At 45.8% G+C, this 27,911-nt stretch overlaps 1 long non-coding RNA gene and 1 pseudogene across 1 annotated transcript in view; one reads left to right on the forward strand and one right to left on the reverse strand.

Annotated features, from left to right (window-relative positions):
- The window catches only part of LOC147144197 (uncharacterized), a 28,881-nt gene extending 2,481 nt beyond the window's left edge, over positions 1-26,400 (reverse strand). Inside the window, exon 1 of the long non-coding RNA XR_015087825.1 lies at positions 26,339-26,400. This is a non-coding gene — a long non-coding RNA (uncharacterized LOC147144197). The remainder of the gene's footprint in view (positions 1-26,338) is intronic.
- LOC147144198 (uncharacterized) lies at positions 8,349-13,810 on the forward strand (annotated as a pseudogene).
- Positions 26,401-27,911: the final 1,511 nt, after the last annotated feature.

Genomic DNA, 27,911 nt, shown 5'->3' on the forward strand with positions numbered 1-27,911 from the left:
AAATGCAACTCAAAGTGCTGTAAAACATCCAAAGCAAAACATAAAAAGATCCGTCCACGCCCTCCTTCCAAACAAACCCGAGACAGCAAAACAGAAAACTTGTGTGCTTGACCCGCTTCCTGGTAAACTCATAAAAGAATTGTTAACAACTCTAGGACCCTCAGTCTTAAATATCATTAATTTATCACTCAGCTCGGGCACTGTACCAGCAGCTTTTAAGACCGCTGTTATTCGACCTCTGCTTAAGCGGCCAAACCTCTATCTGGAGAACCTCAGTAATTATCGGCTGGTTTCAAATCTTATTGCGAAAATTCTCAAAAAAGTCATAGCGCGACAGCTTGGTGACTATATGGCCGCTAATATCCATCCATCCATTATCTGTACCGCTTCTCCTCACAAGGGTCGCGGGGCGTGCTGGAGCCTATCCCAGCTGTCTTTGGGCAGTAGGCGGGGGACACCCTGAACTGGTTGCCAGCCAATCGCAGGGCACACAGAGACAAACATCCGCACTCACAATCACACCTAGGGCCAATTTAGAGTATCCAATCAACTTACCATGCATGTTTTTGGAATGTGGGAGGAAACCGGAGTGCCCGGAGAAAACCCACGCAGGCACGGGGAGAACATGCAAACTCCACACAGGGAGGCCGGAGCCGGGATCGAACCCGCGACCTCTGAACTGTGAGGCGGACGTGCTAACCAGTCGACCACCGTGCCGCCTGGCCGCTAATAATCGATTTGAAATTCTTAAGTCAGGATTTAAAGCCCATCACTCTACTGAGATGGCTCTTGCTAAAATGACTCATGATCTTCTCCTAGCTATGGACTCCGACACCACATCATTATCAATCAATCAATCACATTTGATTTATATAGCACTTTTATTACATATAAATGCAACTCAAAGTGCTGTAAAACAGCCAAAGCAAAACTTAAAAAGATCCGTTCACACCCTCCCTCCCAACAAACCCAAGACAGATATCCACTAGTACATCAGCACTCACTCACACACACCCACACAAAGTGCACAACCTGATAAAATGTGTTAAAAAGCCATGACAAGGCACAGAGAAACCATATGAGGAAAGGGTACCCAAGGGGAACTCATCCACGCTGAGCGGAATGACAGCCCACGGCCACAGGGGCGCCACCACCACAGAGACCCCCAGCCCGGATTAGACAGGCGGACCCCACACAAAGTGTAGAGGGCGCCGGCCACCCGGACCCAAAGATTCCCTGCAATGACAGCCCCCGCGGGAAGGGCAGCCACCCCTCCCTCAACGCGGTGGCCCCCCCCCATGAGGAAACACTGGAGCTAAAAGCTCAGAGCAGAGAAAACAGCAGAGAGCAACAAAACTAAAAGACAGAACAGTAGTATAGTCTAAGAACTAAAATCAGTAAGATAAGATAAAAATAATCTTCAATCAAAAGAAAAGATACATTATTTAAAAGTTGTTACAAGCCAAACTAAAAAGGTGTGTCTTGAGCTTCCTCTTAAAAATATCAACAGTCTCTGCAGACCTGACATCCTCTGGCAGGCTATTCCGAAGGTGAGGACCAAAATGTCTGAATGCAGCCTCGCCTACAGTATATATATATATATATACTGTATATGTAATAGTAGAACTTGATGATATTGGTTGCTGCATTTTTGAAGGACATTTTGGAATAATTAGAAGGCCGGCGCCAGAGGACCTCCGGATCCGCGAGGGTTGGTATGATAAAAGCAAATCAGATAAATATGATGGCCCAAGACCATTAACACATTTATAAACTAATAAAAGTACCTTAAAATCGATCCTGAAACACACGGGGAGCCAATGCAGCAATTTCAAAACCGGTGTAATGTACTCCCGCCCTCTGGTTCTCGTCAGCACCCGAGCGGCTGAATTCTGCAGTAGTTGCAATGGTGAAATGCTCTTTTTCGGGAGGCCAGAGAGCAGGGCATTACAGTAATCTAAATGACAGGAAATAAAAGCATGCATCAGCACTTCCGTGTTAGCCTAAGAGAGAAACGGGCAGACTCTGGCGATATTCTTAAGGTGATAAAAAACAATCTTGGTTACATTTTTAATATGAGGAATAAAACTGAGCTCAGAGTCAAAAATGACGCCAAGGTTCTTCACACAATGTGAGGGATTAAAAACTTGTAGTTTTGGTAAAGGTTTCTCTCTTTGACCTTCAGGACCGATAACTAAAACCTTAGTTTTGTCCTGATTGAGCTGTAGGAAATTACCTGCCATCCATGACTTGATATCTAAAATGCAATTTAAAAGGGTATCAATGGGTCCTGTGTCATCAGGAGACACGGCAATATACAGCTGTGTGTCATCAGCATAGCTGTGAAAGCTGATGCCGTGTTCCCTGATGACATCCCCAAGGGGGATTTAGTGGGCCTAAAATTGAACCTTGGGGAACCTCACATTTAATTTCATGGGTTTTGGAGGAACAAGTATCCATAAATACAAAGAAACATCGGTCTGTGAGATAGGAGTAAAACCAGTTAAAAACAGTACCGGAGATGCCCACTAGATTTCTAAATCCATTTAATAAAATTTGGTGATCTACTGCACTAAAAGCAGCGCTTAGATCCAGTCACACCAAGACTGTGAGTTTTCTCACGTCTGCAGTGCACCTAATATCATTTAAAATCCTTAAAAGAGCAGTCTCCGTACCGTGGTTCATCCTAAAACCAGATTGATGTTTCTCCAAAATATTATTTGTATTTAAAAAATGATATAACTGGATGAAAACCAATTTTTCTAAAATCTGACTTAAAAACGGTAAGTTGGATACAGGTCTGTAATTATTAAAAACACTGGGGTCAGAATTGCTCTTCTTTAGAAGGGGCTTCACCACCGCCGTTTTAAAGGCAGTGGGGAAGACGCCCGTCTGAAGAGAGCAATTGACTATATTTAAAATTTGTTCCTCAAAAAATCCATAAAATGTCTTAAAAAGAAATGTGGGAATTGGATCCAAAAGTCAGGTTGTTGGGTTTACCTGGGAGAAAACTTGACCAAGTGTCCTTGCATCAACCAGGGCAAAACTTTCCAGTGTTTCCTCATGTAAATATGATTGTCCAGGTTTATTAAAACTTGTGTTTTGACGGGCTAAAAGACTGGATCTTATGTAATCGATTTTGCTTATGAAGTGGTCTGCAAAGTCCTCACAGAGGGCGTCTGTTGGTCTCTGTGGGGACTTATTAAAATCAGAACTAGTTCAAAGGTGGAGAAGAGAACTCTGGGGTTGTTTTTATTGACTGTAATGAGGTTTGAGAAATAAGAAGATCTTGCCAGTTTGACTGTTTTATTGTAGGATTTCAGTTGTTCGCATAATATTTCATAGTGTACTCCAAGTTTACTTTTTCTCCACCTCCTCTCTTTACTCCTGCATTTTCTCTTTGATGTTTTGATTGCATTGTTTCTCCACGGGGGTACAGTCTTTGTTTTTGTTGTTTTAATTAAAAGTGGAGCTACTGAATCTAATGATGATTTAAGATTTAGGTTAAAATTGTCAACAATAAGATCACAGGGTGCAGGTAAAATGTCAGCAAGAGTGCTTTTTAAGATCTCGATAAAATTTGCAGCCACCTCAGAAGATAGCGTAGCGTTTCTTCACTGTGCTCACCGGGGCTGCTAGATGGTTCAAACTGGTGATGTTAAAATAGACACAGTAGTGGTCTGACACTGCCAAGTCAACAACAGAGGACACACCAGCAGACAAGCCATAGGTTATGACCAAATCCAGGGTGTGTAATCTGTTGTGAGTTGGCTGCAAGACGTGCTGTTTAAAATCCAAACAGTTTCAAAGTTTTAAAATATCTCTGGATAGTGGGTCCGAGATGTTGTCCACGTGTATATTAAAATCGCCAGTTATTAAAATCCTGTTATAAGTGGAATATAAAATGGATAAGAATTCTGAAAATTCTGTAATAAAAGAAGTGGAATGATGGGGAGGTCTATAAATGGAAATGCAGAGAATAGGGGACTGCTAAAAACAAAGGCATGATGTTCAAACAATAAATAGCTGCTAAAAATGATCTCCTTTGATAAAAGAGTATTAATAAAAATTGATGCAGTCCCACCCCCTCTTTTCCCATCCCTGGTCGAAAATATAAAGTTAAAATTTGGTGGGCAAGCATCGGTGAGAGCAACTGGAGCATCTGTACCAAGCCATGTCTGAGATAAAAGTAAATTATTGTCTAAAATCAGGTCGTTTATGATCAAAGTTTTGTTTAAAAAGGAGCGCACGTTCAGCACGGCCAGATCAATTATTGTGCTGGACGTGCGCTCATGGTGGTATGGATGAGCAGTATTAACATATACCAGATTACCACTGTTAAAACTACGTTGTTTATGTGTGCGAGGAAGCGTCTATCGGTGATGGTTTCAATGGGAAAGCTGTCCGATGATGGTAATGATAATGGGGGCCTCTAGGGGGAGCTAGTGAGGGTGGTGGTACTATGAGCAGCTGGTATTGGCCTGTAGGTGATTGTAGTGACATTGTCATTGCAGTGTTTATGAGTAGAAGAAGAAATGTGATTGGTAAACAAGAGTCAGCTGGGAGTGGAATTGGTAACGACATGGTGGATGTTAGCGGCTAAAATCTAATCGCGGTGAGCATGTTCAGATGCATAACAGATAGCTAGTCCCATTCCACCTCAGTCTACTGGCTCCCGCACTTTAGTTATAGGTGACTCCATTGCCCGTAACATTAAAGTGAAACTTGGATGAGCTTAACATTGGCACTTATATAAAAGGTTTGCATGTAAAAATGCTCCACCCAAAAAACTCTGTAGTGATTTAAGGGCTTTATTTGTGATTAGATTTACTACAAATTGCCCCGCCCCTTTTTGGGGCTGGGCTTTTTATTTTTTCGGTCTCAGCGGTCTACGTCACGGGAGAGAAGCAAGCGTGGTAATATTGCTCGCTTTGTCAGTTCTGTTGTCTAAAACGGCAACTGATCACCACCAAAATGCAAATGCACATTACTACTCTTGTCCACTTCAACCTGTGAAAGTATAAAAGTCATACCTGTCAACCCCGGGCTGTGCTGAATCTTACAAAAGTTGTAATTTGCCCGTACATTTCTGTAAATAATCTTACACAGTATTTATCGGTCAGCGGAAGCAGGGGAGGAAACGGGAATCTGTACAGAATTTTACACAGTGTTTATCGCTCAACGGGGAGAGGGGGAAATGCTATGGTTGTGAAAGTCGACCGAAGTTTACAATCGCAATTGCTAACGGACGTGTTAGAGCCGAAATGGGCAAGATGACATCAGTCTAACAAAAAAAGAGGAAAACATTTTTTTTCTCCGTACAAAAAATGTTATACAGCGTACACAATTTGAAATGATCAAAAAACGTATAAAATACGGGGGAAACGTTGACAGGTATGAAAAGTGTTCTACACAATAGTTTGGATTTATTGACATAAAACGTGATGTCATCATGATCACCTCCACAAAATCAAAATACCGTGGTGATCGCTTCTCCACTTACACAGGCTGAGGCGGACAAGAGCATGAATTCGCACACCAACCCCGACTGCTTATATTTCGGACATTTAGCGACGCTAAACTTGTGTCAACTCTCAGGAGGCAGACGGCGATTGGCAGCGGGCAAGCAATCAGGTAAGCATGGATCTTTATTCCTCATCCAAATGAATGTGCACGTCTCCTCATTCCCACTTCAGTCTCTGTAAATATCCTGACTGGTATTAAATGCCTTGCCCGTCCCAACTGTGATCAGCAAAGAAACAGTGTGCGCTCGTCCCAGCATAAATCTATGTAGCTGTGCTCACTTACACATTTCCTCATTCTCATATAAATCACCCACGGAGAGGTTAATCCTTTTGATATGTTGAAGTTAGGGCTGTTCGATTTTGCCTAACAAGAAAATCTCAATTATTTTCTCTCAAACCTGATTTTACCATTACGATTTCTTTGTAAAATACATAATTAATGAAAAATGAATTGAATATTGAATATTGGCCCGAATATAAGACGACCCCCTCTTTTTCAAGACTCAAGTTTGAAAAACGTTTTTTTGAACATCAAATTAATTTTTATACAGAAAATAATTACAGTACATCTGAAACAAATGATTATAACAATATATTTGAGAGAAAAAGCATGTTATTTTGCCTCATTCAAATCTTAATATCTGAACATTTGAATATGTACACTAAAGTGCAATCACATTCGTAAATTAATGGCTTCTGGTTTTTGAAATGTAAATAAACCAATCAAACAACAAAATAGCAATAACTGCATTAACCATAAAAGTGAAGTCTAACTGTAACTGTAGTCTTGAAACAAATCTGAATAAGGAAAAACATTGCAATAAAATAATACAAACTGGTTTAACTTGAGAGTAGCTGAGATCTGTCATGACAGAACATTACTCTTCACAAACTATCTGCCTTGCTGTGCGCACGTCATCCTCACGTGACAGGGGTGGGCCTGGGGAGTCAAGCTTCAATAAAATCTGGCGCCATCAAGCGTCGTGAATGGGTATAATGTCTAGACCCCGAATATAAAATGACCCCCACTTTTTCAGTCTTATTTCAATGCAAAAAACACCGTCTTATATTCGGGCCAATACGGTATTTTGAATGTCTTTTATTTAAACTCAATTTTTGTTTGAACTCAAAATGTCAGTCAATTTAATTTAATACACACGGAACAATCCATTGGGATTAACAGGATTTTACTGACACAATAGATTTCAGATCTGTTCTTAATTAAACCAATAATGAAAGAAGAAAGTGCATATCCCATCTGAAACGAAATCATCAACATGAGAAAAGGTAGACAGTCAATTGTGTAAACCAAACAGTCTGTCAGCAAGTCATTTTGCAATCAGCTAGTGACTAGCCTTTCACCTTTCTGGTGTTGTAGTTTTTCCGGTATGCACGCCTGTGGGAGGAAGCGGAAATGCAGAGGAAACTACGGTGGCTTAAACACACCAAAAATAAAAAAAATCGAACATGCCAATTTGAACGTTTTTAACATCGATTAATCCAGAAAATTCGGTTTCGGTTCAAAATCGCTTAATCGAGCAGCCCTAGTTGAAGTAGTCATTATTAGGGATGTCCACATAAATTTTGGTGCAAATTGTTTTTGGACGTTATAAGCAATGAAAGTACAATGATTTCCAATGGAGAGTTTGTAATCGGTCCCTCCAGTGACTCCGACCAAGCGAGGATAGAGCGGAAGGGGGTGCGGTGCGGCCATTCTTATTAACAAGAGGCATTATTCATGGAGTCACTTATTTCCTAATTTCTCCAAAATGAATGGATAAAATAGAGAATGACAACTCTTTCCTTTTCCTAATCAAAAAATAGATAAAACAAACTTGTTAGTGAAAACATGTCTATCCCGTCCAGCCCTTTCATCTTAAAAATACAGCCACAGTAATGTGTATTCCTGGGGCCAGAGCACCCGACTTGAAGCTAATCTTAGGGAGCTGACTTGCAAAAGGACTAGACACCAGCACAGGGCAAACAACTAGCTACTCGGACATAGTGATACATGTCGGCTCCAATGATACTAGGATGAGGCAATCAGAGATCACAAAGAAGAACATAGCAAGGACTTGTGACCTCGCCAGAAAGATGAGTCGGCATCAAGTAATTGTCTCTGGCGCCTTGCCTGCGAGAGGCAATGATGAGAGGTTTAGCAGATTATTCTCGCTTAACCGGTGGCTGGCTAGCTTTTGTAGTGAGCAGAGACTGCAGTTTGTAGATAATTGGCCTTCTTTATGGGCTGACCCGAACTGCTTAAGGTGGACAGCCTTCACCCTAACAGGGAAGACGCCATCACTCTTTCTAGTACAGGGTTGTCGAACTCCGGTCCTCGAGGGCCGCTGTCCTGCCTGTTTTTCATCCCTTCCTGCTGCAACACACCTGTTTCAAATAATCAGCTCATCAGCAAGTTCTGCAGGAGCCTGATCTTGATCCTGATTGTTTGAATCAGGTGTGTTGGACGAGGAAACTTCTAAGACATACAGGAGGGCGGCCCCCTCGAGGACTGGAGTTTTACACCCCTGTTCTAGAAATAGATTACTGTTTGAGCCTTCCATGACAGTTCATATCAGAGCAGGCCGGGTTAAGGCAATTAGCGAGCCTGTAAGAACGGGTATGGAGTCTGTAAGGCTAGAGTTAACTAGCGCTATGCTAGACTCTGACAACACACATGGTTTTTATGTAGATTAGATCAGTACGCGCCACATACTGCTGCATCACATAGTGATATAGATTCTACTGAGGTGGTGCCATATGATAATAATAGTACTCAAGAGCCGATAAATAACTACCGCATTCCTTCAGTCGTACACTCCTGCCATGCTTATAGTTGTTCGAGGTACAATACAGGACCCAGGCAACACAATCTTATTAATATAATGATTATCGGATAAACCTACTGCATTTTCCGGGCTATAAGCCACACTGTTATATAAACCACACCCACCCTATTTTTTAAAACAATTTTGGGAAAAAAACGTATATATGCCGCACCTTAATATAAACCGCACCTATCGATGTTGAAAACTTTTTTTACTGCATTTACAGAATGATTATGAACTGTAAATGTACATGTATGTATCTGAGCAGATTCTTTCCTAACATGCCTTTTAACACTGCAGCAACGTTGCTGATTAAAACCAGAGGCGGAGCCAGAACGTGGCTCATGGAGGGACCTGGAAAAATCTGGGTGGACCTAAATATTTGTCTCATATATTCAAATAAAATGACAAACTGAATATAAAGTTCAGATCTTCCTAAGACAACCACAATTATGCCATTCTAAATATTCAATAAAACAAACATCAAATTAAAAGGTAATTTAATAATAATTTAATGATAATTAAAAATAATAATAAAAATCATGAATCCCACTGAGTGGGCAGTCTGTCAATCTGGGTGGGCCTGTGCACACCTAGGCCCACCCATGGCCCCGCCCCAGATTAAAACGGAACAGAACCAAGAGAAAATAAATGGTACTTATCGTCATTTCACTGCTGCTGCTCCACTTGTTAGATCATGTCCATCTATTGTTCTTCTACATTCTACATATGCACCTGTCTTGTTTTATGTTAGTAAAGTCAGCCAATCTAACACACGACGTGCTGCCAACTACTAAATCAACAATAGCATTTCACATCGAAACAACAGAATTAACATGCGCCAATCGCATTCATGTGCACTTCAGGACCTCCCGGAAAACATAAAATCAAAGAATTACAGCACCTAATGCAATAACCTAGTGCATAGCGCCCTTTCCTGTTGAAGTCCTCCACCTGCAGTCACATCCAGCAAATGTATTGTATTGAATTGTACTGTAATTCCGGTTAGAGTGCCCCAAGAAAAATCCACAGAATAGCCGCATCGGACTATAAGCCGCATGGCTCAAAACCCAGGAAAAAAGTCGTGGCTTATAGTCCGGAAAATACGGTATTTTATTGAAACTCTGTCTGTTTAATATTAGATCACTCTCTTCGAAAGCCCTGCTAGTTAATGACCTCATAAGAGACCATAATCTTAACATGATTGGGCTTTGCAAGACCTGGTTAAAACCTGATAATTTTATATCGCTAAATGAGGCCTTGCCATCCATCCATTATCTCCCGCTTATCCGAAGTCGGGTTGCGGACGCAGCAGCCTCAGCAGGGAAACTCAGACTTCCCTCTCCCCAGCAACATCTTCCAGTTCTTCCGGAGGGATCCCAAGGCGTTCCCAGGCAAGCCGGGAGACATAGTCTCTCCAGCGTGTTCTGGGTCGCCCTCGGGGTCTCCTGCCGGTGGGACATGCCCGGAACATCTCACCAGGGAGGCGTCCAGGAGGCATCCTAATCAGATGTCCGAGCCACCTCAACTGGCTCCTCTCAACGCGGAGGAGCAGTGGCTCGACTCTGAGTCCCTCCCGGATGACCGAACTCCTCACCCTATCTCTAAGGGAGAGCCCGGATACCCTGTGAAGGAAACCCATTTCGGCCGCTTGTATCCGAGATCTTGTTCTTTCGGTCATGACCCACAGCTCATGACCATAGGTGAGAGTAGGAACGTAGATCGACCGGTAAATTGCTCTGTTAAAGGTGAAGACGATGAGGAGTCACAACTATTGTTCTTGGTGAAGACACTGGAAATGGCTACATCCATACATACATACATGAGGCCTTGCCTTCAAACTTAATTAGTTCACATATTGCACGCCCTCATAAGAAAGGTGGCAGTGAATCTGATCTCAAACTTAGCCCGCATTCCAGTGACGCCTTTAAAACATTTGAAGTTCTCATCATCTACAGCCTCATTGCCGTTTTTTCTTGCAGTTATTTATCGTCCCACCGGCTCGTATGCTGGATTTTTATGAGTTCTCTGAATTTTTGGCTGATTTGGTAACTCATGCAGATAATATAGTGATTATGGGTGACTTAAATATTCATATGAATCTCCCGTTGGATCCATTTACAGTGGCGTTTCAGACAATAATTGCTACTTTTGGTTTCACACAAATAATTGATGAAGCGAAACATAAAAATGGTAATATATACTTTAGATTTGGTACTAACCCGAGGTTTAGCATTCTCACATGTAATGGTATTACCATATAACTACTGTTATGTCGGACCATTACTTTATAAAATTTGAAGTCTGGGCTCATTTCCATCGTCCTGACCACAATCAAAGCTATAGCAGCCGAAATATTAGTTCTTCAACCACCGCTGCACTTTCTGAGCTATTGCCTCTGGCAATTGCTTCCTTTACGAGCTATATTGGTTTGATTGACAATCTCACAAATGATTTTAATGCTGCCCTGTTAAATGCGCTTGACTAGAGCACCATTAAAACATAAAACCCATCCTAAGCGGCCTACTCCGTAGTTTACTGAAGAAACCCACTCACTTAATCATGTAGGAAGCTAGAGCGCAAATGGCGTGCGACTAGACTTGAGGTCTTCCATCAGGCATGGTGTGATAGCTTACTAATATACAAAGAAGCACTCGCTTTAGCCAAAACTAATTATTTGTCCAGATTAATTGTTCTAAATAAAAACAATCCGAAATATTTATTTGATACAGTGGCAATGCTAACGCAACAGCTGCTGACCTCTAATAGCTCCTCCCATTCAGCTCATAACTTCACGCAATTCTTTATGCAGAAGATTGAGCGCATTCTGGATGAGATTAAGGACACCGTTCCTAAAACCCTGCTGAATTCCGCGAATACTGATGTAAGCAGGGGGATTATGGCTGGTAATTGTCTGACAACCCTATCTCTTTTTAAAATAGTATCGCTTGAAAGCCGAACAAAATTAGTTGGCAAAACAGACAATTTGTTTGCTTGACCTGCTTCCTGGTAAACTCATAAAAGAATTATTTACAACTCTAGGACCCTCAGTCTTAAATATCATTAATTTATCACTCAGCTCGGGCACTGTACCAGCAGCTTTTAAGACCGCTGTTATTCGACCTCTGCTTAGGCGGCCAAACCTCTATCTGGAGAACCTCAGTAATTATCGGCTGGTTTCAAATCTTATTGCGAAAATTCTCGAAAAAGTCATAGCGCGACACCTTAGTGACTATATGGCCGCTAATAATCGATTTTAAATCCTTCAATCAGGATTTAAAGCCCATCACTCTACTGAGACGGCTCTTGCTAAAGTGACTCATGATCTTCTCCTAGCTATGGACTCCGACACCTCATCAATATCAATCAATCAATCACATTTGATTTATACAGCACTTTTCATACATAAAAATGCAACTCAAAGTGCTGTAAAACATCCAAAGCAAAACATAAAAAGATCCGTTCACGCCCTCCCTCCCAACAAACCCAAGACAGATATCCACTAGTACATCAGCACTCACTCAAACACACCCACACAAAGTGCACAACCTAATAAAATGTGTTAAAAAGACAAGGCACAGAGAAACCATATGAGGAAAGGGTACCGAAGGGGAGCTCATCTGCGGTGAGGGGAATGAGAGCCCACGGCCACAGGGGCGCCACCACCACAGAGACCCCCAGCCCAGATTAGACAGGCGGACCCCACACAAAGTGTAGAGGCCGCCTGCCACCCGGACCCAAGGAGTCCCTGCGATGACAACCCTGGTGGGAAGGGCAGCCACCCCTCCCTCAACGCGGTGGCTCCCCCATGAGGAAACACTGGAGCTAAAAGCTGACAACAGCAGAGAGTAACAAAACTATAAGACAGAACAGTAGTATAAGAACTAAGAACTAAAATCAGTAAGATAAGATAAAAATAATCTTCAATCAAAAGAAAAGATACATTATTTAAAAGTTGTTAAAAGCCAAACTAAAAAGGTGTTTCCTGAGCTTCCTCTTAAAAATATCAACAGTCTGCAGACCTGACGTCCTCTGGGCTATTCCAAAGGTGAGGACCAAAATGGCTGAATGCAGCCTCGCCATGCATTTTGGTCCTCACCCTTGGAATAATTAAAAGGCGCCAGAGGACTTCAGGATCCGCGAGGGTTGGTATGATAAAACCAAATCAGATGAATAAGATGGCCCAAGACCATTAACACATTTATAAACTAATAAAAGTATCTTAAAATCGATCCTGAAACACACGGGGAGCCAATGCAGCAATTTCAAAACCGGCGTAATGTGCTCCCGCCCTCTGGTTCTCATCAGCACCCGACTACTCTTACTCGATCTTCGTGCTGCTTTTGACTCCGTCGATCATAACACACTATTAGAACGCCTTGAAGTATGTGTTGGTATCTCAGGCTCAGCACTTTCTTGGTTTAATTCTTACCTCTCATAGAGGACGCAACATGTAATTCATGGCAATGCGACTTCTGAGTTTTGTATAGTTACATGTGGAGTCCCGCAGGGATCCGTACTAGGACCCCTATTGTTTAGCATCTACATGCTTCCGCTTGGTGATATTATACATAAATATGACATTAGTTTTCACTGTTATGCTGATGATACCCAAATATATATGCCACTCGAGATAACAAACCCGGCTAATTGCTGTAATTCAGAGGCGTGCCTTGTCGACATTGAACACTGGATGTCTCAATTTTTTGCTTTTTAGCTCATAAAACCGAGATGTTGATTATTGGCCCTGCTCGTCATTGGCACCTATTTAAGAACACTACTCTGAGGCTCGATAAATGTAATATTACCCAAAGTGATTCAAAAGAAATCTTGGGTGTACTCAACTCTGGTTGTTAAAATGTACATTAAGACTATTACTAGAACTGCATTTTTCCATCTCCGTAATATTGCTAAAATTCACATAGTGATGCAGAAATTTTAATCCATTCGTTTGTTATGTCTCACCTTGATTATTGTAGCATTTTGCTCTCTGGTCTTCCCATGTCTAGTATTAAAAGTCTGCAGCTAGTCCAAAATGCTGCAGCTAGACTCCTGACAAGGAGGAGAAAGTTCGAGAATATTACTCCGATACTAGCCAATTTGCATTGGCTCCCAGTCCACTTTTGAGATGTGATTTCAAGGTTTTGCTACTTACCTACAAAATATTGCACGGCTTAGCACCTTCCCATCTCGTCAACTTAATGATACCATATGTTCGAATCCGGAACTTTCTGTCACAAAATGCCGGCCTTTTAGTGATCCTGAGAGCCAAAAAGAAGTCAGCAGGTTCTAGAGGCGCTACCTCAGTAGAAATGTTTAAAACACAACTAAAGACTTATTTGTACACTTCTGCATTTAGTTGAATTGTTTGTTACTGCCGCTTCTATTCTTTTCTCTGCCCCCTTTTTCCAGGCTTGGGAACAGGGGCGGAGCCAGAACCTGACTAATGGGCAGGCCTGAATATTTCTCTCTTGGCACAATCCTCCTGTCCCGTTTAGCTGACAAGTTTATTCAAACTATACATTAGAACCTTGTAAGAAACATATAAGAAGCCAAAGCCGAATCAAGACAGTGTGTACCAGATTTTAGATCTTCAGTACGAAGCAAGACGAGACATGTCCATAACAGAAGTTAATAGAGCCATACTTATGCTGGACGCTTATCCTTGTTTGAATGAACCTATTCAAGTACGTAATTATTGATCGTGGTGATCAAATACATTTGGTATCACTGATTCATTTTGAAACTTTTTTTTTTGTAATGAAAAATGTTTTGTTTTGTTTTATGTGAGCTGTGCAGATTCTGTATCCAGGATTTGTTTGCTACTCAGTATCCGACACCTCGCAACTTGTTGTAGTAATTCTTTTCTGTCCATTTTTCTAAAGCAAATTATAAATCAAATTGTTACCTTCAAGACATCCAGAAAAGTCTATAGAGTCTGTGACAATTACGCACCCCCAGTATAAAACTGTGGATGCGTAATTGTCACAGACTCTCTAGACTCAGTTAAACAATTTTTTTTTTTTTTAGGGCAAAGTAGTTTTAAATTATGGCTACAGAACTTTACCTTTTATGCTGATTCTGTTTCATCAGCGCATAAATTCACAGATTGAGTGTAGACGTACATATTTATATGTGCATCCCTTTCATTTTTGTGTTGTAACCTCGCGGTTGAGAGCAAGCAAGCACCACTTTGAGTTGCTGCTGGCTGGAGGCGAGACGAACTTTGGAAGAACTTGGACATGAAAACGAGTTAGGAAAACTCCAGCAAGAATGGGAGGTAAGCCAGTTTTTTAGTGTCAAAATTTGAACGATAAGCAAGCGGCATGTTGTTAAGTAATTGTTTATATTAAAGCGGAAAGAGCAATGAATCTGGCCTGGGGGCGCTGAAGAGGCTTGCTAGCTTAGTAGCGACCGTTACCTTAGCAGCGGCCGTTACCTTAGCAGACACCGCATATTTTTCACAACGCACTTTACTAAATTAGAGCTGTGTCCGAATGTCTACACTTAAACCCCCAACCCCTCAGAATATAGCCTTTCCCTCATTCTGTTTGGCCCTTTGGACAGCCAACTACGCATCGTCGCATATCACATGACGACGCAATTTTTGAAAAAAACTGTACAGTAAAATCCGTCCAAACTTCGCATGCTGATAGTATGGGACCTCAGGAAGAAGAATACACTGGAATGATTTTCTACTTATTGGAGGAATGTTTTTTATCGCAGTTCAAACGTGAGGGAAGTGATGATTTCTGTACTGTATGTACGGTACTGTATTTTGCACAGATTTTGCCTCAATTTGTTTTTTAAAATTGTCCAGTAAAATCAGTCCAAACTTGACATGTTGATAGTATTCCTCTTCAGAAAGAAGAATCCACTGGAATAATTTTCTATTAATTGAGAGAATGGTTTTAATGGCTGTTCAAACATGAGGGAAATTGTCATTTCTGTACTGTATGCACTGTATTTTGTGCAGACTTTGCCTCTAATTTTTGAAAGATTTGTACAGTAAAATAAGTCCAACCTTTGCATGCTGATAGTACGGGCCACCAGGAACAAGAATCCACTGGAACAAATTTCTACTTATTGGACGAATATTTTTTTAATGGCAGTTCAAAGGTGAGGGAAATGATGATTTCTCTACTGTATGTACTGTATTTTGTGCAGACTTTGCGTCTAATTTTTGAAAAATCTGTACAGTAAAATCAGTCTAAACTTGACATGATGACAGTATTCCTCTTCAGGAACAACAATCCACTGGAATGATTTTCTACTTATTGGAGGAATGTTTTTTATGGGAGTTTGAATGTGAGGGAAGTGATGAATTGTGTACTGTATTTTGTGCACAGTTGTGACATGCAGAAAAGCATTTACCGTAACGTTTACAATACACGCATACTCAAAAAAGTAGGAGCGGACAGCTTGACCACGGAAAAACGAAAGCGTGGTAGCTTGACCGCAGTCTTTTACATACAATGGTGTATTTCAGGTGATAGCCCAGGAATTGTCCTTTAGCAAAAGCAGCAATGATGCATATTTTACTGAATAAATATAGTTGCTCGTGATAAAATATTGTGTCATGCATTTTTTTTTTGTTGTCTTTATTTATTTTACCAGTTTAGGGAACCTACTATTTTTTTGCCTTACTAGAATATAGTGTAATAGTACATCCACTACTAAGTGGCAGTGGCACTCATTGTCAGTGTGTGCAAGCGAGAAAAAGTTGGCTTGACGTTCGATATTCACGAGTTAGGGACCGTCCACAAATTTCCTGTCAGAGGGTGCCATAAATAGACAAAAATATTCACCAAAAATCAATTAACATTTTGTCATTCTGATTGCTGTACTAGATGGCAAAGGGAGACATCTAACTACTACACCTCAAGTTTTCGTTATATAGGTCATTTTGTAGAAGTTGGAGCCAATTCAAGGATGAGTATAGTGCTAAATTGACACAAATATTCATAAAAAATCAGATGAACCACCGTTTCTCATTCTGATTGCTGTAGTAGGTGGCCAAAGGAGGCATCTAACTACTACACCTCAAATTTTCGCCATATGGGTTATTTTGGAGAAATTGGAGCCAATTCAAGGACCAATATCAAACTGTATTGGCAAAAATATTCATGAAAAATCAGGTGAAACACTGTTTCTCATTCTGATTGCTGTAGTAGGTGGCAAAGGGAGGCATCTAACTACTACACTTCAAATTTTTGCCATATAGGTCATTTTGGAGAAGTTGGAGCCAATTCAAGGATGAGTGTAGTGCTAAATTGACACAAATATTCATAAAAAAAACAGGTGAACACTTTTTCTCATTCTGAGGATGGCAAAGCCAAGCCTCAAACTACTACACCTCACATTTTCATCATATAGGTCATTTTGGAGAAGTTGGAGCCAATTCAAGGACCAATATCAAACTGTATTGGCAAAAAAATTAACCAAAAATCAAGTAAAACACTTTTTGTCATTCTGATTGCTGTAGTAGATGGCAAAGGGAGGCCTTGTTGGAAAATTTCAGCAGGTCACTCACTTGGGATGTAAGCTCAATTATTAGTTCACAAACATCAACCATTTTACAATGCGTGTTCGTTTAATCTTTCAAGAAAGCATCCAATGTAAATCAAGACTCACACGAGTTGATTGAATTTGCTCGTCCATTTCTTTCAATCTCTGAAATACAGGAATCAGACAAGGTCAGATCTGGGCTTCTTTTCTTAGCCCGCTCTTACTCACACCCATTGGGGCGAAGTGAGAAAAGGGCGCTGTCTAAGATGCAACCCTCACATAGTGTTGTGCTGTCAGATAAGTCTCATCAAAAACATTGGTTCTGATCTTCTCCATCTATTGTTAATCACTTCAAGGACCAGGTGGTCTGGCCCGGGGACATCCTGTAAGCTAAACAGGGCATAGCTTAAAGGACTCAGTCCAGCGTCCCGTCTCCGGCTCGTAGCGCTTGGGTGGCTTCCTAGTGCGGCACGGCCGTGCCGACAGGACTGGAGGCGGAGGCGGGCAATGTGCCACCCCTGGGGTGGTGAGCCTGAAAAGACACCGTGGGAAAGGGGCCACTCTGGGACCCAAGGCTAGAGGCTGCCTCATCAGACAGCAGCGGAAGGGAGGGGTCCGAGCCAGCATCACACGGATCATCCCCTGATTGTAGGATGAGCTCCTGGGGTGTCACTGGGCCTGTTGGGGCCACGGGCAATGGCGATGGTGCCGCGGGATGCTGGAGCGCATAGGGGGCAGCTGGCGTGTGGCCACGGAGAAACCGACGGTTGCGAAGAGTCAATGGTCCTGATCCATCCACTTTCACCCAATACTGATCATGACCGAGCGACAGCAAGACGCCATCCTGTGCATATATGGACTCACAGACCGGTGACAAACTCAACAGGGCAGGGTCGTTCGCGTCAACTCTTTCCCCGGTGGCCGAGGCAAGCGTCAGCTGCCGTCTCCTGCGCAATTATGGACCAGGAAATGGCACCAAGCTCTTCTGCATCACTGCGGATAGAAGCCATATGCGCCGACCCCACATTGTCAGGCATGCCCAGCGACCCCAGAGAGAGGCCGTCCGCAGAACTCGAGGGAGAAGGATGCCTGGAGGTCGCGTCAGCGGCATGGTTGCTCTTTCCCGGCAGGTGGACAATGTCAAAGCGCCAAGGGAGGGCACGCTGCTTGAGCCTAAACAGACGTGAGTTCGTAATCTCATTAAGAGTGCGGTCGCCGAAAATCTTCACCAGGGACTTGTGGTCGGTCACCACTATGAGGTTGTCACATCCCTGTGTGAAATAATGTGTCTGCTCCAGACGCCAGGCCACAGCCAGGGCCTCTCCTTCAACGGCTGCATAGCGTTCCGGGGACACCAAGTGTGAGCCCGCAAGGGTTATCCTCCAACCTCCTGGACAACAATCGGGTATGCCCGAGGCACAGCTGCAATGCTGTTGGAGCCGACACCACGCCTGGACCAGTCGGGGCGGAGGCAGGTGCGCTTCTGCATGTCATACATCTCTACGCCCTCACGGATGGCCTTAATAATAGCATGTTTGGACGTTCGGAAGGTCTCCTCCACTTCTGGTGACCATGAGAACTTACAGTGCGGGCTGAGGAATGGCTTGAAAGGTGCCATCGTGTCTCGCAACTGGGCATAGTTGGCCACCTGGTTGACAAGGCCGAACCAGCTCCTGATATCTGTTGTAGATTCTGGTGGAGGGAAGTCCCGGATAGCATCCAGGTATTTAGGGAGTGGCTCGATGGTCTCGTCTGACACCCTGAAGCCAGCAGAATCAACATCCCTCTCTGCGTACTGGAACTTGTCCAGGTTCAATACAAAGCCTGAACGGCCGACGCGTGTCAAAAAGCCAATGGTTCTCCACCAGTGCTGTTCAAGGTCGGTGTCTTAGTGGATAGTGTCATCCACGCATCGTTCCTTGCGCTCATAGTCACAGAGGACAGCATCAAAACGGTGGTTGTATCCATCCCCCGATGAGAGAAAACCCAGAGGCGCCCCCGTATAGCGCCATCGGCCGAAAGGCGTGATAAAGGTGGTCAAATGATGATCAGACTCATGCAGAGGCACACTGTGGTAGCCATTCCAGGCATCTGTGGCAGCCTTCCCGGTGCCCATCGGGATACAACGCGCAAGGTGGAAAGGGGACTCAGAGGAGAATGTCTCGCGCTTGCAGAACTTGTTGAGTGGCGAGAGGTCCACAGTCCTGCGGGGGGGGCTGTCATGCTTCAGAGTGACCACCATACGATGGCACCAAGTCACAGGTTCACCGTACAGTACACGTTCAATGACTCCAAGGGCCTCGTCGCGGAGAAGATAAGAAGGCCTTTATTGATCCCACAGTGGGGAAATTTTCAGTGTTACAGCAGCAAAGATATAGGTCACACAGGGACGGCGGCATAATGTAGCCATTAATGTATAACATTGACGGTAAACATTCAGGATCAAACCTATGTAAATATACGCAGTAACATGTGTATATACACATGTATATACACACCAACATACATCTACATAAAAAGTATGAGGAGCACTCATTTTAGCCTGTACTTAGTACAGAGGAAAAATACTAGTAAGTGACAGTGCTGCAGTGCTGTAGTGAAATGTAAGGAACAGCATTGGACAAAAATAAAACTAGACTAAGTAGTGGGGAATGTTGAGTATTGCACGGTATTAAAGTAGTGGGGATCGTTGGGTATTGCATGATATGAGCTCAGGTGCAGGACTGCACAATTGCACTAATGTCCGCCAGTTTGTAAAGACTACACAATGTTCTTGTTAAAGAGTCTGACAGCAGCAGGCAAGAAGGAACGGCGGAATCTCTCCTTTGCACAGCGAGGGTGTAACAGTCTGTCACTGAAGGAGCTGTGGAGTGCTGTTAGGGTGCCCTGGAGGGGGTGGTCCGGGTTGTCCAATATAGATGACAGCTTGGCCAACATCCTCCTGTCCCCCACCGAGTCCACAGAGTCCAGGGAGCAGCCCAGGACAGAGCCGGCCCTCCTGACCAGTTTGTCCAGCCGCTTCTTGTCCCGGGCCGAGACACCGCCTGCCCAGGTGACCACACCCTGGAAGATGACCGATGCAACCACAGAGTCATAAAAGTTCCTGAGGACTGTCCCCTGAACCCCAAAAGACCTCAGTCTCCTGAGTAGGAAGAGTCTGCTCTGACTTTTCCTATAGAGGGCGTCTGTATTGTCGCTCCAGTCCAGTTTATTGTTCAGATGAACACCCAGGTACTTGTAAATTGAGACTCTCTCAACATCTGTTCCCCGGATATTCACTGGTGCAGGTGAAGAGTGCTGGCGCCTACCGAAATCCACCACCATTTCTTTGGATTTCCCCGCATTGATCAGGAGGCGGTTCTGCTGGCACCAGTCCACAAAACCCTGAGTATGTTCTCTGTACTCCCGATCATCTCCGCCTGTGATGAGGCCGACAATCGCAGAGTCGTCATAGAACTTCTGCAGGTGACAGGTAGGGGTGTTGTAGTTGAAGTCCGGGTGAACAGGAAGGGAGCCAAGACAGTTCCCTGTGGGGCCCCCGTGCTACAGAGGAGCACGTCAGACACACAGTCCTGTGTCCTCACATACTGTGAGGTAGTACTGGATCCATGTGGTGAGGTGGTGGGCCACCCCCGCCCGCTCCAGCTTCTTCTCCCAATAGTGTGGGCTGGATGGTGTTGAAAGCACTGGAGAAATCAAAGAACATGATCCTCACAGTGCTCCTTGTCTTCTCCAGGTGGGAGAGTGAAGTGTGGAGGAGGTAGATGATGGCATCATCCACACTGATGCCAGGCTGATATGCGAACTGGAGTGAGTCCATTGAGGAGCTCACCAGGGGGTGCAGGTGGACAAGGACCAGTTTCTCCAGGGTCTTCATCAGGTGAGACGTCAGCGCCACTGGTCTGAAGCTTTGAGCTCCTTCGGGTGGGGGGTCTTTGGTACCGGGACCAGGCAGGATGTTTTCCATAGCTGGGGGACCCTGCCCAGCTTCAGGCTCAGGTTGAACATGTGCTGGGCAATTCCACACAGCTGGTCTGCGCAGGATTTGAGGAGCTGGGGGCTGATGCCATCTGGACCCGCTGCCCTCCTCGCCTTCATCTTCTTCAGCTGGTTCTTCACCTGAGATGTTGTGAAGGCCAAGGCAGGGCAGGAGGGAGTGGTGGCTATCTGGTGTAGCTGGGAGCTGGAGACTGTGGAGAAAAGGGGGGAGGGAATGACACACCCAGCAGGAGGAGTAGGTGGAGGCTGCAGCAGGAGAGACTGAGTGGGGGCAGGCATCTGATTGAACCTATTGAAAAAGAGGTTCAGCTCATTTGCCCACTGCAGGTCGCCCCCAGTCCTGGTCTTGGGTTGTCCGTGGCCTGAGATGGTCTTGAGGCCCCTCCAGACTCCCCTGGCATTATTCTGCAGCAGCTGCTCCTCCATCCTCTTCCTGTTGGACCTTTTCCCCTCTCTGATCCTCCTCCTCAGCTGGTGCTGCACAGTCTTTCACTCCTCTATGTTGCCTGATGAAAAAGCCCTCCTCTTCTCCTTCAGGAGAGCTTTTATGTCTGGTGTGATCCAGGGTTTGTTGTTGGAGAAACACCTTACTGTCTTGGTGGGTATGGTGTTCTCCATGCAGAAATTTATATAGTCTGTAACAGTGTCCGTCAGACTACTAATGTCTTCCCCGTGAGCATCGCTGAATACTTCCCACACAGTTGTGCTGAAGCAGTCCTTTAAGGCCTCCTCGGCCTCTCCAGACCATCTCTGAACCGTGCGGGTCACAGCTGGCTGCCTGCGGACTAGAGGTTTGTACACAGGCTGGAGAGCCACCAGGTTGTGATCAGCTTTGCCCAGCGGGGGGAGGGGCAGTGATGTGTATGCCTCCTTGGTGTTGGCATAGAAAAGGTCCAGTGTTTTATTGTCTCTGGTGTGGCAGGTGACATACTGTGTGAATGAAGGCAGAGAGGAGGAAGAGGAGGCATGATTGAAGTCACCAGAGATGAGTATCAGGGCATTTGGGTGCTGTGTTTGTAGCCTGCTCACTGCTGCAGTCAAGACATCACAGGCTGTGTCGCCGCTGGCAGCTGGTGGGACGTAGACGGTCACCGCGATCACATGATTAAACTCTCGCGTGATGTAGAATGGCCTCATGCCAACAGCTAGCAGCTCAATATTACTGCTGCAAAGCTGCTCCTTAATCGTAATGTGCCCAGGATTACACCATCTATCGTTCACAAACAAAGCCAGCCCTCCTCCTTTCCTCTTTCCACTCTCCAGCGTCCTGTCCGCGCGTACGATTTGGAAGCCGTCCAATTCTACGTCCGCGTTCGGTGTTAGCGCTGTTAGCCACGACTCCGTGAATAGCATCAGGCTAGCCTCCCGGAAGTCCCTCTCATGCCGGGTAAGCGCCACTAGCTCGTCCACCTTGTTCGGGAGGGATCTAACATTCCCCATGATAACAGACGGGAGGACGGGATGGTATCGTCTCCTCCTTTCCCGGCGTTTAATCCCCGCACGAGATCCCCATCTCTTCCTCTTCAGCTCACGGGGGATAACGGGTCTCGGAGCCGGCGCAGGGTTAGCACGGAGTGCTAACAGCTGATTCCGGCTGCAAACAATGGGGGCGCGGCTCCGAGCCAAGTCGCCGGACACGATCGCACAAAAAGTAGCCACAAGCAGCAGCAAGAATACCGCAGTTTGGGTGTCCATTGCTACGCAAGTTTATGACTATCAACTATATGAAAAAAAGTATGAGGTAGAGTAATAGTAAGGAACAAAAACACACTAAAAGGCTCACCAGTGAGCCGGAGCTGCTGTAGCGGGCTGCCACTCGCGCGGCGCCGGAACCGGTGAAGGACGCCAGAACCAGTGAAGGGCGCCGGAACCGGTGAAGGTCATTGTGAACTCTCTGCTGCCAGTGTAGAGGCACCACGGCCACTGTGTGGCATGCTTTCGGCGTGGTTGTGGGATCGACATGTATCTCTATAGGTGGCCCATCCATGCACGGCAACGCTCGATGAGGGCTGTTGTGGAACGTGGACGAGGCATACCTCTGGAGTAGCCCGTCCTTCATCCGGCTGTTGTTTTCCGGCGTACAAGGGAAGGGCAGGGCTGCAGGGCGTGTTGGCGGGACCGTCCGCTGGGGACATGAGCACCAGGAGCCATGACAGTCAGTCTGATCCATGCAGCCGCCATTGACAGACCTTATAGCAGAGACGGGCAGCGGACTGCCAGGCGTGTAAGAAACGTCTGGCACACACACATCTCTGGGTCCCTCGCTGACGTCACCCAAAGGGAAGTTTTTGGGTAGGAGCCCAAGGTTGAGCAGGGACTCATAAGAGAGATCCATGGCCTGGACCGAGCTGCTGACGTACACCATGGAACGGCATGACGACACCGCCCCGCCGCTGGAGGTAGCCGAGAGCCTGGCAAGAAAGGCCCCTTCGACAGATATGGGGGAGCGGTTAGCGGTCGACATGCTGAGGTGATCATCTCGTGAGAATCCGCAGGCAAGCAACTCCTCCATGGACCAAAGGTCAGATTGCGCGCCTGTGTCTGCAATGGCAGATACCCTTGCTTCATTGAATGGGCTCATGCCAGTAGAGCCATTGCTCAGCCCGACCGGCCTGTCAACGGAGATGGAGATAAGTGCTCGAGGATGGTCCCTCATCCTGGCTCGCCTCCATTCACCCTTCTAAAAGATGTGGTGTTCGAGCTTGATGGGCATGTTCCCTCGGCCCGTGCGACGTCGGCTGGGACAGTCACCGGAACGAATAGATGCATTCTGGGAGATCAGCTCGAACTCCATGGCAGCCTGTTGACTTCCGGCAGGCAGCTGTCGTGCTCTTGTGTCGGCGGGCACTATAACATCCAATACACAGCTAGTGAGGCTTGGCATTCCACCCATGAGGCCCCTCTGTGAAGACGTGAAAGGAGCCCTTACACTCCGGGCACAAGGCAACTTTCGACTTGTCCACTGGGCTCGGAGTCCGGGCGGGGCTTGCCTGTGGGTCTCCTCAAGTGCTGGAATGACAACATGGCCGATAGGGCTGAGGATGGGAGAGCATTACGAGCCATCTCTTTGTTCTCAACAAGTCCAACCACGTCATTCACTGGCTTCTTCAGGATGTCAGGTACCCCTAGTACTTGGCGCCGTATGTCAGAGTCATATATCCCAATAAGGACATCACGGGTAATGTGGTCAGTGCAGTCCACCGCGTCGCCACACCTGCATACAGTAATGTAGGCATATGTCTCTGCTTTGCCGCACACCCTGGCCGCGAAGGCGCGGAAGGTCTCATCACTTTCCTGGCGTAACTGAAGAAGCTCGGTGCGCAGTACACCCGTGGCAACCGGGATGACAGCTAGTGAGCGCATGGCAGCAATGATATCAGGTCTCTGAGGTGATGTCAGAAATAGCTTTCAGCAGGCTGTCACCAAGGTCAGGCCCAGCACATTGGAAGAGTTGGAAGGGGGCCTGTGCAGCCCCAATGCCCGAGCCAGCGCAGAAGACTTTCCGCCGACGGGGTAACACGTTCCATTCCTCAATGGACACGCCAACATCGATCTTCGGCCGGTCCAGTTTTGGACCCTGAGGGGTCGGGGCCTGGGCTGGCGCGGCCGCGACCGGTGGTGTACTCTGATGGACAAGTCCGTGAATTAACAGCAGAGCAGCGGCGAGGGCATTTGATACGTCATCTGTTTTGAAGGCACAGCCAGGCAGAGGGCATTCAATGACGACCATGGCTTCCTCATGAAGGATGACACACCTCAAATGTCAATACGAGTTTTTAATGACAAAGATGAGGAAGCCCTGCATCAAAATAAATCAATAGTAAGGATGTGAAAAACAATATAAATCTACCAACATGGCAACTGCAACACCCTCCTGCATTCAGCAGTAGTGGTCTAGCTATCATCTAACTAATAGCAGGGTAACATACTCATCACAAAAAGTAATTAAAATAATACACAGATATTGTGGACATAAAGATGACACAGCAATAATATAGGAGTGTCAAATAAACATCAGGCAAACATTTACAATAATCAAAGGAACGGCCCTCCAACATCGTACAACGCACGTCTGCTTTCATTCGTTGGGATCGTGACACTGAGCCAAATAACGGCAGCTGCTTTCATCTAGCACCGCAGACAAGACAATCAATCCAACACTGCCCCCTAATGGAGAGCGTAATATCCTTCAGCAACCATTGATGATATACTCCCAGTCATGTCGAAGGCTAAACTGTTTACAGTGTGCGATGTTAAAAGTGGTTTCAGCCATGTCAAATTTGAAGAGGAGTACTACATTCTCCACTCCATTTGGGCACTACAGATGGCTCCGGATGCCCATGGGGATTAGTCCAGCACCTGAGGTTTTTCAGAGAAAATTGACTCAAGCACTGACTGGGACGCCAGGTTTGTACATCATTGCTGACGATGTGCTTATCACAGGACAAGGTGAACGTCAGGAAGCAGCAATAAGAGACCATGATACAAAGTTGAGAGAGTTTCTGGAAAGATGCAAACAGAAGAATATTGAATTGAACCCAGACAAGTTCAAACTGAGACAGACTGAGTGCAATTACATTGGACACCTGCTCACAGCAAGTGGACTGAAAGTTGACAAGGTCCGTGCTATTGACCACATGCCAAGGCCCACAGATGTAAAAGCAGTGCAAAGACTGTTGGGTATGGTAAATTATCAGGCTAAATTTTGCCCTAACCTTTCCGACCAATTTGAAGTGTTAAGGCAGTTGACACACAAAGACGTGGAATGGGACTGGACAGAGCAACATGAAAATGCTTTTGTGAATCTTAAAAAGATGATTGCAGATGCTCCTGTCCTGAAGTATTATTGCCCAGAGGAGGACCTTAGTAGTACAATGTGATGCGTCAGATACAGGCTTGGGGGCAGCACTCATGCAGGAGGGCAAGCCCATTACATTCGCAAGTAGAGCGCTCACACAGACGGAACGTGGCTATGCTCGGATTGAGAAAGAGTTTTTAGCCACGGTTTTCAGTGTAGAGATGTTTCATCAGTTCAAGTATGGGCGTAAAGTCACTGTACAATCCGATCATAAGCCGCTAGAGACAATAGGAAGAAAACCACTGTTGAGCGCACCAAAGAGACTCCAAAGAATGATGATGCGAATTCAGGCATATGATTTGACATGTCGTGTATGTTCCAGGCAAAGACATGTTGCTGGCAGACACGTTAAGCAGAGCATATCTCCCAGAATGCTCATCCCAGAGCTCTGTTGAAGCTGAAATAGTCTAGCTAATGTCCCTACCCATCTCCAATTACATCCTAAGTAAGGTTAGAGTAGCTACAAAAGATGATGAAACGCTACAAACTCTTATTAAAATGATGCAACATGGTTGGCCATCAGACAAAAGAGCCATCCAAACGGAGATCAGGCCATACTATTTGTTTCAGGCTGAACTGAGTCACCAAGTTGTGTTTTAATGTGAACGTGCTGTTATCCCTACCTCCCTCCAGAAGGAGATCACCAGCCACCTTCATTCATCTCATATAGGTGTTGGGGGATGTCTGAGGAGAGCCAGAGAATGTGTTTTCTGGGTTGGCATGAATGACCACATTCAAAAACACATCACTCGTTGTGATGTCTGCAGGTCAGTGGATGACAGACAACAAAGGAAACACTCCACCCATATGATATGCCCGACAGACCATGGGCGTGGTTGGTGTCGACCTTTTTCAGTTTGATAACAAAAACTTTAGCTAGACTGGGGACACACGACCCGAGGACTCCCCTGTGCAGTAGCCATCTTGGTCAGGGACAATAGCTTGACTGGGGTTACTCGCACCGAGGTCTATCCGGTGCGGCGGCCATCTTGGTCAGGGACATTAACTAGACTGGGGTTACTCGCCCCAAAGTCTTCCCGGTGCGGTGGCCATCTTGGACAGGGACATTAGCTAGACTGGGGAAACATGCCCCGAGGTCTCCCCGGAGCGGCGGCCATCTTGGTCAGGGACATTAACTAGACTGGGGTTACTCGCCCTGAAGTCTCCCCGGTACGGCGGCCATCTTGGTCAGGCACATTAGCTAGACTGGGGTTACTCGCCCTGAAGTCTCCCCGGTGCGGTGGCCATCTTGGACAGGGACATTAGCTAAACTGGGGATAAACGCCCCGAGGTCTCCCCAGTGCGGCGGCCTTCTTGGACAGGGACATTAGATAGACTGGGGATACTCGCCCAGAGGTTTTCCCAGTGCGCCGGCCATGTTGGTCAGGGACATTAGCCCGACTGGGGCTACGAACCCCGAGGTCTACCCGGTCCGGTGGCCATCTTGGAGAGGGACTTTAGCTAGACTGGGGATACTCGCCCTGAGGTCTCCCGGGTGCGATGACCTTCTTGGACAGGGACATTAGCTAGAATTTCGATATACGCCCTGAGGTCTGCCCGGTGCGGCGGCCATCTTGGTTAGGACCATTAGCTAGACTGGAGATATTCGCCCCAAGGTCTCCACGGTGTGGCGGCCGATTTTGGTCAGGGATACTGGCTAGACTGGGGATACACGCCCAGAGGTCTCCCTGGTGCGGCGGCCATCTTGGTCAGGGACATTAGCTAGACTGGGGATACTCGCCCCAAGGTCTCCCAAGTGTGGCTGAAATCTTGGGCAGGAACATTAGCTAGACTAGGTATACTCACACTGAGGTCTCCGCAGCACGGCGGCCATCTTGAGCAGGGACATTAGCTAGGCAGGGGATACTCAGCTGGACTGGGGATACTCACCCCGAGGTCTCCCCAGTGCGGCGGCCATCTCGGTCAGGGACATTTGCTGGACTGGGGATACTCAGCCCGAGTTCTCCCCTGTGCGGCGGTCTCCTTGGTCAGGGACATTAGCTAGACTGGGGATACTCGCCCCGAGGTCTCCCCGGTGCGGCGGCCATCTTGGACTGGGACATTAGCTAGACTGGGGATACTCACCCCGAGGTCTTCCAAGTGTGGCGGCTATCTTGGACACGCGGCTATCTTGGGCAGCGACATCAGCTAGACTGAGGATACTCACCCCGAGGTCTTCGAAGTACGGCAGCCATC

This window comes from Filicampus tigris, chromosome 8 (genome assembly GCF_054856515.1).
Source record: "Filicampus tigris isolate MCC_2025a chromosome 8, RoL_Ftig_1.0, whole genome shotgun sequence".
NCBI classification, from domain to species: domain Eukaryota; kingdom Metazoa; phylum Chordata; class Actinopteri; order Syngnathiformes; family Syngnathidae; genus Filicampus; species Filicampus tigris.